The 16,288-nt window shown below is 44.0% G+C and overlaps 1 protein-coding gene across 1 annotated transcript in view; it reads right to left on the bottom strand.

The window, feature by feature from the left end:
* The window catches only part of LOC144500635 (acid-sensing ion channel 2-like), a 1,309,014-nt gene that overhangs the window by 984,539 nt on the left and 308,187 nt on the right, over window positions 1-16,288 (bottom strand). The gene's annotated exons all lie outside the window — the stretch shown is intronic.

Below are 16,288 nucleotides of genomic sequence, written 5' to 3'. Positions count from 1 at the left end.
TTCCATGAACACCATATGAATTCCCTGCCCCCGAGACAGGTTCCCAGAATCCACACGCAAATCTGAGAGGCAGGTACATCCCAGATTCCTAAGCAAAATACAGTGGATGCTGTAATCTGAGAACGAAAGAGGGGAATGCTGAAAAATCTCAGCACATCTGACAGCATCTGTAGGGAGAGAAAACAGAGTTAATGTTTCACAACCGTTTGACTCTTCATCGGAAGATGAAGATCTGATGAAGAGTCAAACGGACTCGAAGATCCGAAGAAGAGTCAAACATACTCGAAACGTTAACTGTTTTCTCTCCTCACAGATGCTGCCAGACCTGCTGAGTTTTTCCAGAATTTTCTGTTTTTGACTCCACTGTTGCCATGGATGTACTCCGCTCGACATCTCCATTTCAACATAAAAATTTCTTATCCATGCACAATATACAGCCTTAGGATATGGCAGAATTGAATCAGGTTTTGTGAACGATCATAGCTTTCATGTTTAATGAGCATATATAAATTAGTAAACATACGGACGGCATGGTGGCACAGTGGTTAGCACTGCTGACTCACAGTGCCAGGGACCCGGGTTCGATTCCTGGCTTGGGTCACTGTCTGTGTGGAGTTTGCACATTCTCCCCGTGTAATGATGATCATTTGTGGTAATGATCTGGAACTCGCTGCCTACAAGGTTGATGGAAGCAGAGATGAGCAGTGATCTCAAAGGGAAATTTGGGTGGATACCTAGGGAAAATAAACTTTCAGGTGGACAGGGTTCAGGTCGGGGAATGGGACTGACTGGGTTGCTCTACAGAGAGCTGGTATGGACTCAATGAGGTAAGTGTCTTCCTTGTGTGCCATAATGACTTTATGATAGGAACATCCATCAGAGGCCAGGAAATAATTCCTTCAAATTAAGCACAAAAGTCATGATCAAATGCATTTATTACAAGAGAAGTAGCTTATAGCAGTTTGTCAGACTAGTCTATCACAGGCATCCAATCTTTTATGTTACCACCCTTCAAAGAAGAAAATTGGAAGTAAATTCAATGAAGAAAAGCTGCCTTGATAAAAGCATCAGCTGATTTCTGGTCTGTGACTTTGTTGATTTAAATGGGACAGCCCATCAAAATGATGGTTCAGAGTTTTCTCATTGTAGGAAATGTAGACAATGGAGTTTAGAGCAAAAAGCCCACCTTAACACACCTATAATAATGTTCTTTCACAATTCCCAAACTGCTAATAACCCATTTTAGCAATGGTGAAAATGTAATGCATTCAAATGTAGAATACGCTAAAGCTTTCAGCTCAGTTCCTGGGCCCAAGCTATTGAATTCTTAACACAATACATCATAGAGGAATAGCATGACCTATTTTGGCCCACAATTACATGCTGAAGGGACAAAGACTATGGCAATATATCATAGATAATGTAAACTCAGCCAACTGTTGTAAGGAAGAAAACCCAATAATTGTTTTAGGAATTGATGAATAATACTAAGGTACGGCAAGAATATTAGTATAATGTAACAATGACAATAATGGAGATGCAAAGTTGTTTTTCTTCCTGGTGGATTTACTGCTGAAGTAGAGTCAGATTTACACTTCTGCCCATCAGCGTTAAAATGTCAAGAACCAGATCATTCTTCAATCCCTCACCTTCATTGAATATTCAGGGTGGGCTCTCAACACCAAGAGTACCCTATATATGGACTCAACCTCTAGAAGAAAAGGGAGAAACTGATCTAGTTTAATTTTGTGAAGGAGTCACCAGCATGCTGGGATGAGAGTCTCTCCATGTGTTGCCCATATAAATTTCCAAAATGTATTGGGTAAAGTTCCAGTGATGAGCAAAAGTATTTGCACACATATTACAGGTAATTTTGTGATATGCGGTTCGCAATTGGATTGGGGAGGTAGGAAACAGAGTAGTGATAAAGGAAACGGTACTCTGATTGGCATATGACAAATAGTATTTCCCAGTGATGGGCCTTTCAGCATATATATCCATGATGTGGAGGAAGGAATAGACAGTTGTATATCCAAGTGTGCAGATGAAATTAACTGCAAAGGCACAGAAGGTGTGTAAATGGGAGCAGGAACCTTCAAAGGAACTCAGGCAGATGGCAGGAATGGACAAAAATGAAATCAAATGTGAGAAAGTCTGAAGTCTTCCACTTTGGATCCTTGGAGGACAAGTCAGGATATTTTATTCATGGCATGAACTGGGAACTGTCGAACAGAAAATGGGATTCCAGTCCAGGTACACTAAAAGCTAGTGTACAAAAACAGTGTTCAAAAAGGCTAATGGAATGCTGGCCATTTTTTGTACTAAACACAAAGGGGCTGGAATACAACGGGAAGGAAGTCATGCTTCAGTTGCACGTTTCCATTCAGAGGGTAGAGAGTAAACCTAAAACTTTCTCCCCAAAAGGCTACAGACACTGAATCAATTGACTGTGGGCTGAATTTTATACCTCATCCCATCCTCCTGCAGGGTATGCTTTTGGCAAAGGGGCACATATGATGGGTAGCTAGCCATTTGGGCTTCCTAAGCACCCCTGACCCAGTCCCGCAAGTACAGTAGATGGGTGGGTGACAGAATTAGCAGCTGGAGAGATATGAGTAACTTGGGACTTGATCTTGTAATACTATATATCTACCAGAAATGTGGCGCACAGTGAAAGGAGTTATAAGACATATCTCACTTGCATCAGCTAGTTATATATGGAGTGGCACAGTGATTAGCGCTGCTGCTTCACAGCGCCAGGGACCTGGGTTCGATTCCTGGCTTGGGTCACTGTCTGTGCGGAGTTTGCATGTTCTTCCCATGTCTGCGTGGGTTTCCTCCGGGTGCTCCAGTTTCCTCCCACATTCCGAAAGACATGCTGGTTAGGTACATTGACCCGAACAGGAACCGGACTGTGGCAACTAGGGAGATTTCACAATAACTTCATTGCAGTGTTAATGTAAGCCTACTTGTGATACTGATAAAAACTTTAACTTAAAACTTTAGTTAATGCAAAAGTCTGCAAAATTTGGCAGATTAGTTGCCTGTTAAGTAATGTTTGATCATTGTTAATTTTAGCTTGTTGTTTGCAGTAAAAGTCTTAAAATGTTAAATCTTTAAATTGATTTATTTCCTACAGTCACTGAAAGATTCACCTTCTTTTAATAAAGATTATTAACCTCTATGGGAATTATAACAACATATAGAACTTATTTGTGTCAGCTTTCACAAGGCATGCTTGTGAAATGAGAGCCTCAGTGGTTGTTAAGAAGAGCTACAAGCCAACAAGACAATTAGTGAAGTTCACCGCAGGACCCACTTGGCAGCGGGCTCATTTCACCCAGATAGAATTGTTTCTTATGCATGACAGCTGTCATAACACAGTCTGTCTCAGGAAAATGCAGCTTTTTGCAAGGAATACTTAGTGAAGGGTCACCTTGACATCACTCGAAAGAAGTGGAATCAGCAAAATTATGCCGTGCACTTTATAATGATTGTAAACTACAGCTTGTTAATGAAACTGTGGATGAGCAGGCATGAGAATTTATAACAAAGAAGTGCAATATGTCAAGGATGTGCCGCCCTCCCAGGGTTTGGTGCTGGGGCCCTTGCTATTTGTGGAGCACATTAATGACTTGCTTAAATGCATGATCATGAAGTTTGTGGATGACACAAACATTGGTAGTGTGGTAAACAGTGAGGAGGACAGCCATAGATTACAGGAGGGTATCAATGGATTGGTCAGGTGGGCAAAGCAGTGGCAAATAGAATTCAACCCAGAAACCCTGAGGCAGTGTGCTTGGGGAGGGCTAACAAGTCAAAGATTACACTATGATTGGTAGGACCCCGGAAAGTCCTGTAGATCAGAGGAACCTTGGACTGCATATTCACAGATCCCTGAAGGTAGCAAGTAAATAAGGTGGTTGAGAATGCATATGGGATAGGTGAACCTATTAAATGAGGCAATAGAATATAAGAGCAGGGAGGTCATGCTGGAACTTTATAACACACTGGTTAAGCCACAACTGGAGTATTGCATGAAGTTCTGATCACATTATGGGAAGGATGTGATTGCACCGGAGCGAGTGCAGAGGAGATTTACTAGGATAGCGCTGGGGCTGGAGAGCCTGAGCTATAAGGAAAGATTGGATAGACTGGGGGTGTTTTCCTTGGAGCAGCGAAGGTCGAGAGGGGACATGATAGAGGTGTACAAGATTATAAAAGGCATAGATATGGTGGATAGGAAGGCACTTTTTCTATTAGTAGTGTGGTCAATAACCAGGGGGCATTGATTTAAAGTAAGAGGTAAAGGCTAAGACGGGAATTGAGCAGAAACATTTTCACTCAGACGGTGGTGGGAGTCTGGAACTGCCTGAAAGGGTGGTTGAGTCAGAAACTCTTCTAACTTTTAAGAAGTATTTAGATATTCACTTGCACTGCCATAACCTCCAAGACTATAGGCCAAGTGCTGGAAAATGTGATGAGCGTAGTCAGTTCTTTGTTGACCGGCATGGACATGATGGGCAGAATGGCCCTCCTCTGTGCTGTAAACGTCAATGAATCTATATTTCTATAAGCAGACCTGCTGTTGAGATACAGAAACTGGATAACTATTATTGGAAAGGGTCTTGATGTACATGCAAGGTGATCAAGAGAATTGACCACTGAAATAACAAAGATTGTTTAAGGAGAGCAGCATGCAAGTAAACACTCTCCATGCCTCTAAAAAAATAATAAAGGTGCAATTAAATGTTCCATGGTAGAAAATGCTGGAAGACTGTCTAAGAAGATAGATCACTGGAGGAACTCTTGGATGTTGAAGATTGATTACCTCATAGGCTTGAGTGCAGTACAACTCAACAATTTTTTAAATGTATCCAACTTGTATATGAGTAATAATTCGGGGTCACGGATTTTAGTTTCAAAGTAAAAAGGATACTTGTGAAATTAATCTTGTCAGAAGCTTATTACCATGTACCGTATATCAAGTCTGAGACTGAAGACAATGAATAACCCCTACATTAGCCCAGCTTGGGTCTGCAGATGCAGCGTTGACCCAACAGTGGGTAGGGAATAGTGATTGCCTATAACGTCTGATCAGCCTGAGCTCCTGCACTTCTTCATCAAGCTCAAAAGAAGAATAATGATAAGGTGCTGAGGGGAAATCTATTGATCCTGGAAATCTAGAAGACAACAGTAATGCGCTGTGGGAGGTAGAAATCATAAGATGCCATTCACATCACAGAGTTCTCTGTCATCACAGAGTCTGAGAAAAATTATGAGAGGCATTACCTCCATAAAGCAATTAACCCAGTGACTTAAGCAAAGATGAGTCTGAATACTGATGCAGGTAGATTAATGAGTTACTGCCTCCATTAAAATATAAGTTTACAAAGAACATGAATAATGTCCATACAACTATCTCCACACAGATCAATTTCAATGTTTTTTTTTGGTTTGGACATTGGATAATTAGATAGGGCGGCATGGTGACATAGTGGTTAGCACTGCTGCCTCACAGCGCCAGGGACCTGGGCTCAATTCCGGCCTCGGGTCACTGTCTGCGTGGAGTTTTCACATTCTCCCCGTGTCTGCATGGGTTTCCTCCGGGTGCTCCGGTTCCCCCCAACAATGTGCGAGTCAGGTTGATTGGCCATGCTAAATTGCTCCTTAGTGTCAGGGGGATTAGCAGGATAAATACGTGGGGTTATGGGGACAGGGCCTGGGTGGGATTATTGTCAGTGCAGACTCAATAGGCCAAATGGCCTCCTTCTGCACTGCAGGGATTCTATGATACTATAAGGCGTGGAATTCCATTTTTACTCTAAGTCACTTGGAAGAAGAAAAATCAGCTTGTCCGTTAGAAATATGCATCAACTACCAATAATTATCTTACGCACCTTGGTCAACCATCATTGAAAATCAAAGTCTCACTGACAGTCATTTCACAATCATTTTTGAAAAAGACAGCTCAAGGATGCATGCTTCTGGTTCTTGTTTAAATGATATGAACGTCCATGAACTTGAATGCTGTCATTCAACATCAAAAAATATTCCAATTAAAGTGGGACAGCCGCAGGACCTTTGATGGATGATTGCAGAGACTGAGTTATGGAAATCTGCACGATTATCAAGAGTGATCAGTTCCTGCCTAATTTACTAGGGTGGTCTTGTGGGTATGACTAATTAGGTTTGGATTCTCTAAAATTTAATTATCCATAAAGTTAAATATTTGATCATCATTCTGACCAATGCATATGTCTTTCCAATCGGCTCAGGGGCATAAATATATCATCTCACTAGGTCATTGAACGAAGCATATTGTCATGAATGTGCCAACAGGTGAGAAGCCACCAGCATTTCAACAGGATGAGAGTTCCAGTAACGACATTAGCAGCCAGACAAGCCAAATTGTCCCGCGACTAGGAAACACCTCAGTTAGACGATTTGAGACCATCAAGGGAAGGCATACATATGTTAATCTTTCAGAACTACAGAAGCTGTGGGGACAGACAGCCAAATATACAGAGCGAATCTTCGAAGGGAAACAACGATATAATTGACAACCTCTTCTTGAAAGGAGGAGGCAGTGACCATCCAGCAGCCTGAGGAGCAGAGTCCAGCTCGCAGCCTGTAAGCCTGTTGTAGTCAGCAGAGCAGAAACAAGAGTGCAGAAACCTTAGTGGAAGCAGTTAAAACCTATATTTTAACTGAACCAAGAAGTGACAGTCCCCAGAATAACTACTTGATCATATACAGTGTGGTAATTATAAGCTGGTCTTTACTTATAGATCTATTGGATTTGCTGTTGTTTGGAAAGAGGGAAGTCATGAAAGAGTTCAGATCTTGTAAATGTACTTTTGGATCCAAAGGGCGATTCCTACTTAAACTGTCTGGGTGTGTTTAGTAGTCTCTCGTACATAAATGTTTTCGATCTTTAAAGTCCTGCGTGTGTGTGTATATATATATATATATATCTTTTCTTTATTGTAATAAAGCTTTGTCAATTTTTTTTTGCTTTGGAGCATAGGAGACTGAGGGGTGATCTTATAGAGGTGTATAAGATCATGAGCGGTATGGATAGGGTAAGTACATATAGTCTTTATCCCAGGGTTGGGGAATCGAGAACTAGAGGGCATAGGTTTAAGTTAAGAGGGGAAAGAATTAATGGGAACCTGAGGAGCAACTTTTTTTTTTTTACACAGAGGGTGGTAAGTATGTGAAATAAGCTGCCGGAGGAAGTGGTTGAGGCAGGGACATTAACAACACTTAAAAGTTGGATAGATACATGGATAGGAAAGGTTGCCACTCAAGTGGATAGAGCTGTGAAGAAGGCCTATAGTGTGTTAGCTTTTATTAACAGGGGGTTGGAGTTTAAGAGCCGTGGGGTTATGCTGCAACTGTACAGGACCTCGGTGAGACCACATTTGGAATATTGTGTGCAGTTCTGGTCACCTCACTATAAGAAGGATGTGGAAGCGCTGGAAAGAGTGCAGAGGAGATTTACCAGGATGCTGCCTGGTTTGGAGGGTAGGTCTTATGAGGAAAGGTTGAGGGAGCTAGGGCTGTTCTCTCTGGAGCGGAGGAGGCTGAGGGGAGACTTAATAGAGGTTTATAAAATGATGAAGGGGATAGATAGAGTGAACGTTCAAAGACTATTTCCTCGGGTGGATGGAGCTATTACAAGGGGGCATAACTATAGGGTTCGTGGTGGGAGATACAGGAAGGATATCAGAGGTAGGTTCTTTACGCAGAGAGTGGTTGGGGTGTGGAATGGACTGCCTGCAGTGATAGTGGAGTCAGACACTTTAGGAACATTTAAGCGGTTATTGGATAGGCACATGGAGCACACCAGGATGATAGGGAGTGGGATAGCTTGATTTTGGTTTCAGATAAAGCTCGGCACAACATCGTGGGCCGAAGGGCCTGTTCTATGCTGTACTGTTCTATGTTTAGAGGAATATAGGCCAAATGCAGGCAAAGATGGTTAGCTTAGATGGGCTTTTTGGTCGGCATGGACCAATTTGGGCCGAAGGACCTGTCTCCGTGTCTATGATTCCATAATCCTATGAATAAATATCTTTAATAAATGTCATACTACAACTGGGCATCACACATGGCACCTTACACCATTTTTGTAGACAAAACAATACACCACCATGAATCGGTATTTCTAAGTTCGGATGCCCTCGCAGTTATCAGCCGGTTTGTGGAAGAAAATTGGGGGCTCGAGTCCAGGATTCTAAAAAGCTTAATTTCCTTAGGTGTAGGGGATTTTTGACTTTGAACCTGACAAGAGTAAGGACCACGCGCGACTGAGGGAGAACAAGTTATTTAAAATAAGACGGTTGCACAAAGGCTCGAGAGGTAGTTCGATCTTACCTGGAAGTAGACAATGTAATCATAGCAAGTTTAAACTGATGGAATTAGCAAATCGATTAGACAAAGCTTTATCTACGGATGCTAAGAAATTTGAGATAATTGAAATTCTATCAATGCATTTAACCTGACAAGAGATGATAGCCAGACCCATTTGGCAGGATTTTACAGCCTCTCTTGAGCGAGACTGGAAATTCCCGCCCGAGATGTATGAACATTTCCATTGTCCGCCCCTCACCCGCTCCGATTCCATGGCGGGCGAGGCAGTGGAATTCCAGTGAATACCTGGTTAACAGAGTCAGGCTCTGTGGCCCGGAAAGGAAAGAGAGGGATTAGGAGAGCAATAGTGGTGGGGGACGCGTCGGTTAGAGGCACGGACAGGCGATTCTGTGGGTGCGAACAGGACTCCAGGATGGTAGTCTGCCTACCTGGTGCTGGGGTACTGGATGTTTCCGAGCGGATAGGAGGCATATTAAAAGGGGAGGATAAAGAAACTGATGTCATTGTACATATTGGTACAAATGACGTAGATAGGAAGAGCAGGGGGATCCTACGAGAGCAATTCAGGGAGTTGGGAAATAGGCTAAAAAGTAGGGCCTCCAGGGTGGCAATCTCTGGGCCGCTCCCAATGCCTAGGGCCAGTGAGGCTAGGAATAGGGAGATAGTACAATTGAACGCTTGGCTAACGGACTGGTCCAGGAGAGAGGGCTTCATATTCCTGGATCACTGGGAAGTTTTCAAGAGAGGAGGGCACCTGTACAAGAAGGACGGATCACAACTAAATTGGAAGGGCACGAATATCCTGGCTGGGAGTTTTGCTAGTGCAGTTCGGGTGGGTTTAAACTAATATGGCAGGGGGGTGGGCAGCAAAAAATTATGTCTACAAGTGCAGAGGCTGGGGAAGAGCTTGCGGCCAGGACAGGGCTGGCAAAGAAGAGCACTCTGGGGGAGGATGACCTCACTGGGCCTGGAGGTCTGGAGTGCATCTACTTCAATGCAAGGAGCGTAGCAGCTAAGACAGACGAACTTAGGGCCTTCATGCTTACGAGGAATTGGAATGTGGTTGCGGTGACAGAGACTTGGTTGAAAGAGGGACAGGACTGGCAACTGAATATTCCGGGGTACAAGTGTTTTAGGCAAGACAGAGGAGGGGCCAAAAGAGGTGGGGGAGTAGCAGTATTAGTTAGAGAGCATATTACAGCGGTGCAGAGGGAGGACAATTCAGAGGGGTCGTGTAGCGAGGCACTGTGGGTGGAGCTCAGAAACAGGAAGGGCGCAGTCACTATGTTGGGGGTATACTACAGGCCCCCCAACAGCCCAAGAGAAGTGGAAGAACGGATATGTCAGGAGATAATGGATAGGTGCAGGAAAAATAGGGTTGTTGTAGTGGGAGACTTCAATTTCCCTGGTATAGACTGGAAATCGCATAGGGCTGGGAGTCTGAAAGGGGAGGAATTTGTAAAATGCGTACAGGAAGGTTCTTTGGAACAATATGTAGATAGCCCGACTAGAGAGGGGGCTATACTGGACCTAGTACTGGGGAATGAGTCCGGTCAGATCTTCAAAGTTTCGGTAGGGGAACATGTGGCAAATAGTGACCACAATTCTGTTAGCTTTAGGATAGTGATGGAAAAGGATGAGTGGTGTCCCAAGGGTAAGGTGTTGGATTGGGGGAAGGCCAACTTTAGTGGGATTAGACAGAAATTGGCAGCTGTTGATTGGAAGAGGCTGTTTGAGGGTAAATCCACATCTGGCATGTGGGAATCTTTTAAGGAACAGTTGTTCGGGCTGCAGGATAGGCATGTGCCTGTAAAAAAGGATAGGAAGGGTAGGATTTGAGAACCGTGGATAACCAGGGAAATTGAGGGATTGGTCAAAAAGAAAAAAGAGAGGCGTACGTTAGGTCCAGGCAGCTAAAAACGGAGGGAGCTCTGGAGGAATACAAAGAAAGTAGGAAAGAACTCAAACGAGGAATTAGAAGGGCAAAAAGGGGTCACGAAATGTCCTTGGCAGACAGGATTAAGGAGAATCCCAAGGCATTTTATTCATACGTTAGGAACAAAAGGGTTGTCAGGGAAAAAAAACTGACCTCTCAGGGACAAAAGTGGGGAATTATGCTTAGAGCCCAAAGTAGTAGGAGAGATCCTAAATGAATACTTTGCGTCGGTATTCACAAAGGAGAGGGATGTGTTGACTGGGAGTGTCTCGGAGGGGAGTGTTGACCCGTTCGAGAAAATCTCCATTACAAGGGAGGAAGTGTCAGGTTTTTTAGGGAATATAAAGACTGACAAATCCCCAGGGCCTGATGGAATCTATCCAAGGCTGCTCAGGGAGAAGAGAGATGAAATCGCTGGGCCTCTGACGCAAATCTTTGTCTCGTCCCTGGACACAGGTGAGGTCCCAGAGGATTGGAGGATAGCTAATGTGGTCCCGTTATTTAAGAAGGGTAGGAAGGATAACCCAGGAAATTATAGGCCGGTGAGCTTGACGTCCGTGGTAGGGAAGTTGTTGGAGAGAATTCTTAGAGATAGGATGTATGTGCATTTAGAACGGAATAAACTCATTAACGATAGTCAGCATGGTTTTGTGAGAGGGAGGTCATGCCTCACTAACCTGGTGGAGTTTTTTGAAGAAGTGACTAGAATGGTTGACGAGGGAAGGGCCGTGGATGTCGTCTATATGGACTTTAGTAAAGCATTTGACAAAGTCCCTCATGGTAGGTTGGTGCAAAAGATTGGATCTCATGGGATAAAGGGGAGGTGGCTAGATGGGTGGAGAACTGGCTTGGTCACAGAAGACAGAGGGTGGTAGTGGAAGGGTCTTTTTCTGGCTGGATGCCTGTGACTAGTGGTGTTCCGCAGGGCTCTGTATTGGGGCCTCTGCTGTTTGTGATTTATATAAATGATCTGGAAGAAGGTGTAACCGGGGTGATCAGTAAGTTTGCGGACGACACAAAATTGGCAGGACTGGCAGATAGTGAGGAGCATTGTCAGAGGCTACAGAAGGATATAGATAGGCTGGAAATTTGGGCAAAGAAATGGCAGATGGAGTTCAATCCAGATCAATGCGAAGTGATGCATTTTGGTAGAACTAACGTAGAGGGGAGCGATACGATAAATGGCAGAACCATAAAGGGTGTAGATACGCAGAGGGACCTGGGTGTGCAAGTCCACAGATCCTTGAAGGTGACGTCACAGGTGGAGAAGGTAGTGAATAAGGCATATGGCATGCTTGCCTTTATAGGACGGGGCATAGAGTATAAAAGTTGGGGTCTGATGTTGCAGTTGTATAGAACGTTGGTTTGACCGCATTTGGAATACTGTGCCCAGTTCTGGTCGCCACACTACCAGAAGGACGTGGAGGCTTTAGAGAGAGTGCAGAGGAGGTTTACCAGGATGTTGCCTGGTATGGAAGGGCTTAGTTAGGAGGAGAGATTGGGTAAACTGGGGTTGTTCTCACTGGAAAGACGGAGGATGAGGGGTGACCTAATAGAGGTGTATAAAATTATGAAAGGCATAGAAAGGGTGAACGGTGGGAAGCTTTTCCCCAGGTCGGTGGTGACGTTCACGAGGGGTCATAGGTTCAAGGTGAGGGGGTGGGGGGGGAGGTTTAACATGGATATCAGAAGGACGGATTTACACAGAGGGTGATGGGGGCCTGGAATGCGCTGCCGGGCAAGGTGGTGGAGGCAGGCACACTGGGAATGTTTAAGACTTATCTAGATAGCCACATGAACGGGGTGGGAATGGAGGGATACAAAAGAATGGTCTAGTTTGGACCAGGGAGCGGCGCGGGCTTGGAGGGCCGAAGGGCCTGTTCCTGTGCTGTATTGTTCTTTGTTTGTTCTAACTAACAGAAAGCAAAGAGTGGGGGTAAATGGGTGTCTTTCTGGTTGGCGATCAGTGACTAGTGATGTGCCTCAGGGATCAGTGCTGGGACCGCAATTGTTTACAATTTACACAGATGATTTGGAGTTGGGGACCTAGTGTAGTGTGTCAAAATTCACAGATGACACTAAGATGAGTGTCAGGGCAAAGTGTGCAAAGGATGCTGAAAGTCTGCAAAGGGATATAGATAGTCTAAGTGAGTGGGCGAGGGTCTGGCAGATGGAGTACAACATTGGTAAATATGAGGTCATCCACTTGGTTGGAATAATAGCAAAATGGACTATTATTTAAATGGTAAAAAATTGCAGCATGCTGCTGTGCAAAGGAACCTGGATGTTCTTGTGCAAAGTTTGCAAATGCAGCAGTAATTAAGAAGGCAAATGGAATTGTGTCCTTCATTGCTGGAGGGATGGAGTTTAAAAACAGTGAGGTTATGTTGTAGCTGTATAAGGTGCTGGTGAGGCCACACCTGGAGTACTGTGTACAGTTTTGGTCTCCTTACTTGAGAAAGGATATACTGGAACCGGAGGAGGTGCAGAGATTCACTAGGTTGATTCCGGAGTTGAAAGGGTTGGCTTATGAGGAGAGACTGAGTAGACAGGGGTTATACTCATTGGAATTCAGAAGAATGAGGGGAGATCTTATAAAAACATATAAGATTATGAAGGGACTAGATAAGATAGAAGCAGGGAAGTTGTTTCCATTGGCGGGTGAAACTAGAACTAGCCTCAAAATAAGGGGGAGCAGATTTAGGACTGAGTTGAGGGGAGACTTCTTCACACAAAGGGTTGTGAATCTGTGGAATTCCCTGCCCAGTGAAGCAGTTGAGGCTACCTTATTGAATGTTTTTAAGGCAAGGATAAATACATTTTTGAACACTAAAGGAATTAAGAGTTATGGTGAGCGGGCAGGTAAGTGGAGCTGAGTCTACAAAAAGATCAGCCATGATCTTATTGAATGGCGGAGCAGGCTCAAGGGGCCAGATGGCCTACTCCTGCTCCTAGTTCTTATGTTCTTATTTCGAGAAGAGAAGAAATTGAAATGGCTAAGCTTCAAGTAGAAAGAGACATAGAAATTAAGAAGTTAAAGCGAAAAAGAAAAGAGAGAGAACACGGGGAAAGAGCGATGGGAAGAGAAGAAAGAGCCAAAGAGAGCTTCAAAGGGAATTGGAAATGCAGAAGTTAGCAACGGGAGAAAGAGAGAGCACATCAAATTAAAACATGACAAATGGCCGCAGGTACAAGCTGAATGAGGAAGAAAGTGGTTCTAGACAGGAAACCCTTGGGGAAATGTTCAGATGTGTACAAGCGCCCCCAAAATTCAATGAAAAGGAAGTCAAGATTTTCCTTTCTGCTTTTAAAATAATAGCTAGACAGGTGGGATGGTCACGAGACATTTGGATCATGTTCGTACAGGCTAATTTGTAGGTAGGGCTAGTGAAATATATGTTTCTCTCTTCGAGGAAAGGTCTGGAGACTATGAGGCAGTGAAGAAAGCTATACATAGTGCTTATGAGCTTGTACCAGAGGCTGACAGACGACAGCTTAAAGCTGTAAGAAAACAATCCGGGCAGGCGTACCTTGAATTTGAAATCAATTTGATAAATGGATACGGTCACGGAAAATAGTTGAAATCCATGAAGCACTTAGACAATTCTGCTGTAATCAAAAATTCATCGAATCCCTACAGTGCAGAAGGTGGCCATTCAACCCATCGTGTCTGCGTTGATTCTCTCTGACAGAGTACCTTGCCCAGGCCCTTTTCCCCACCCATTTAGCATGGCCAATCCACCTAACCTGCACATCCTTGGCATGTGGAATGAAACCGGAGCACCCGGCGGAAACCCACGCAGCCACGAGGAGAACATACAAACTCCACACAGTCACCCAAGGCTGGAATTGAACCTGGGTCCCTGGTGCCGTGAGGCAGCAGTGCTAACCACTGTGCCACCCAGATGTATTTAAAGGCTCGTTGCCAACCAAGATTAGAACATATGTCAAGGAACAAAAGGTTGGAATGGCCAGAGAAGCTGCACAACTTGTGGATGTTTAAGATTTGGTTCATGGACCATGGGTGGCAATGGTGACAATAGTGGTTAACACTGCTGCCTCACAGTGCCAGGGACTGGGTTCGATTCCCGATTTGGGTCACTGTCTGTACCGAGTCTGCATGTTCTCCCGGTGTCTGCGTGGGTTCCCTCTGCATGCTCCAGTTTCCTCCTACAGTCCGAAAGACATGCTGGTTCGGTGTATTGGCTATGCTAAATACTCCCTCAGTGTACCCGAACAGATGCCGGAGTGTGGCGACTAGGGGATTTTCACAGTAACTTCATTGCAGTGTTAATGTAAACCTACTTGTGACACTAATAAATAAGTTTTTTTTAAAAAACTGGTGGATGTATTCATAAAAACATAGAAACTCGAAGCAGGAGTAGGCCATTCGAGTCTGTTCCGTCATTCATTTTGATCATTGAATTCAATATCCCGAGTCCCCTTCCTCCCATATCCCTTTAGCTCCAAGAGCTATATCTAATTTCTTTTTGAAATCAGACAACGTTTTGGCCTCAACTACTTTGTGGTAGTGAATTCCACACATTCACCACCCTCTGGGTGAAGAAACTTCTTCAAAGATTTTGGGCAAGATTTCGGACTAGAAAATCCTGTCCGAGGTCAAAGGACTTTTGCTGGTTTGTCCCGACCCATTACAATTCCCACGGTGGGCGGGACAGGAAAATTCCAGTTTGTATGTAATGGTAAAATATTTCCATGTGGGCAGGATGGAATGGGAAAGGATCTTAAAATATTATGAGATATCGATGCAGAGTTTGCACATTCTCCCAGTGTCTGCATGGGTTTCCTCCGGGTGCTCCAGTTTCCTCCCACAGTCCAAAGACATGTGGGTTAGGTTGATTGACTATGGAAAATTGCCCCATAATGTCAGTGGGATTAGCAGGGTAAATATGTGGGGTTAGGGGGATAGGGCCTGAGTGGATTGTGGTCGGTGCAGACTCGATAGGCTGAATGGCCTCCTTCTGTGCTGTAGGGATTCTATGAGTCAATCTCTAATGTTGTGGGATAGAGGTAATTGTTTTCCAGAAAGGATGTTGCAGGGGGTGTCAATTCGCAGCATTCACGGAGAAATGAAAGAAATACCTTTAATAAAAGTAAGTCTGGAGAGTAGCTGAAGGCGGGAGAAGTCGTGGTAGTTGTGATCAAAATCCTATCCATTGCAGGCATTCAATTAATTCTAAGGAATGATATCACAGGATCACAAGTGGTCGTGATGCTTACTGTAGTCAAGCCCCAGTAAAAAATCCAGCCACACAGGAATGACTGACTATCCTGGGTTTTTCCGGATTGCATCGTGACACTATGCCAGGCTCAGCAGCCAAGACAAAAGAGGGAGGGGTTGCAAGCCCAGGGTGAGGCAAATGAGATCCGGTTATCTGATACCATCTTTAGTAAGTTAACGGAGTGAGATGAATGGGTTCAACTCAAAGAGGTTAATTAAATTACAGCAGGGTGACTCAAAATTAAAACAACTTGACCAGACCATGGACCCAGCAATAGAGGCCCAATACATTCCCAAGTATGACTATGTAGAGGAGAACAGGCATGAGGACTTGTTTGTCTCAAAGAAGGGGGAAGACAAGGGAAAAAAATCGTGACAGTGACTTCACTAAAATTCATTTGGACAATGAGGAAATGTTGGGAAATTTAAACCAGTGGTTTAACTCTCAATTAAAATATATTCCTGAGTGGAAGAGGAATGGTAAAAGGAAGGAAAGCATAAACACAGATACCAAAAGCTTCCATAAGTATATAAAGAGGAAGAGAATAGCTAAAGTAAATGTTGGCCCTTTAGAGGACAATACTGGTGAAGTATTAATGGGGAACAGAGAGATGGTGGAGGCACTAAACCAATATTTTGCCTCTGTCTTCATGGTAAGGAATAATGAAAATTTTCCAAAAACTGTAGTTAATGCAGAGGAACTTGGTGCAATAATTATCACTAGGAAGGTG

Source organism: Mustelus asterias, chromosome 11 (assembly GCF_964213995.1).
Source record: "Mustelus asterias chromosome 11, sMusAst1.hap1.1, whole genome shotgun sequence".
Classification (NCBI taxonomy): domain Eukaryota; kingdom Metazoa; phylum Chordata; class Chondrichthyes; order Carcharhiniformes; family Triakidae; genus Mustelus; species Mustelus asterias.
The sequence above is the reverse complement of the archived record's forward strand: the minus strand, read 5'-3'. Positions and strand labels throughout refer to the sequence as shown.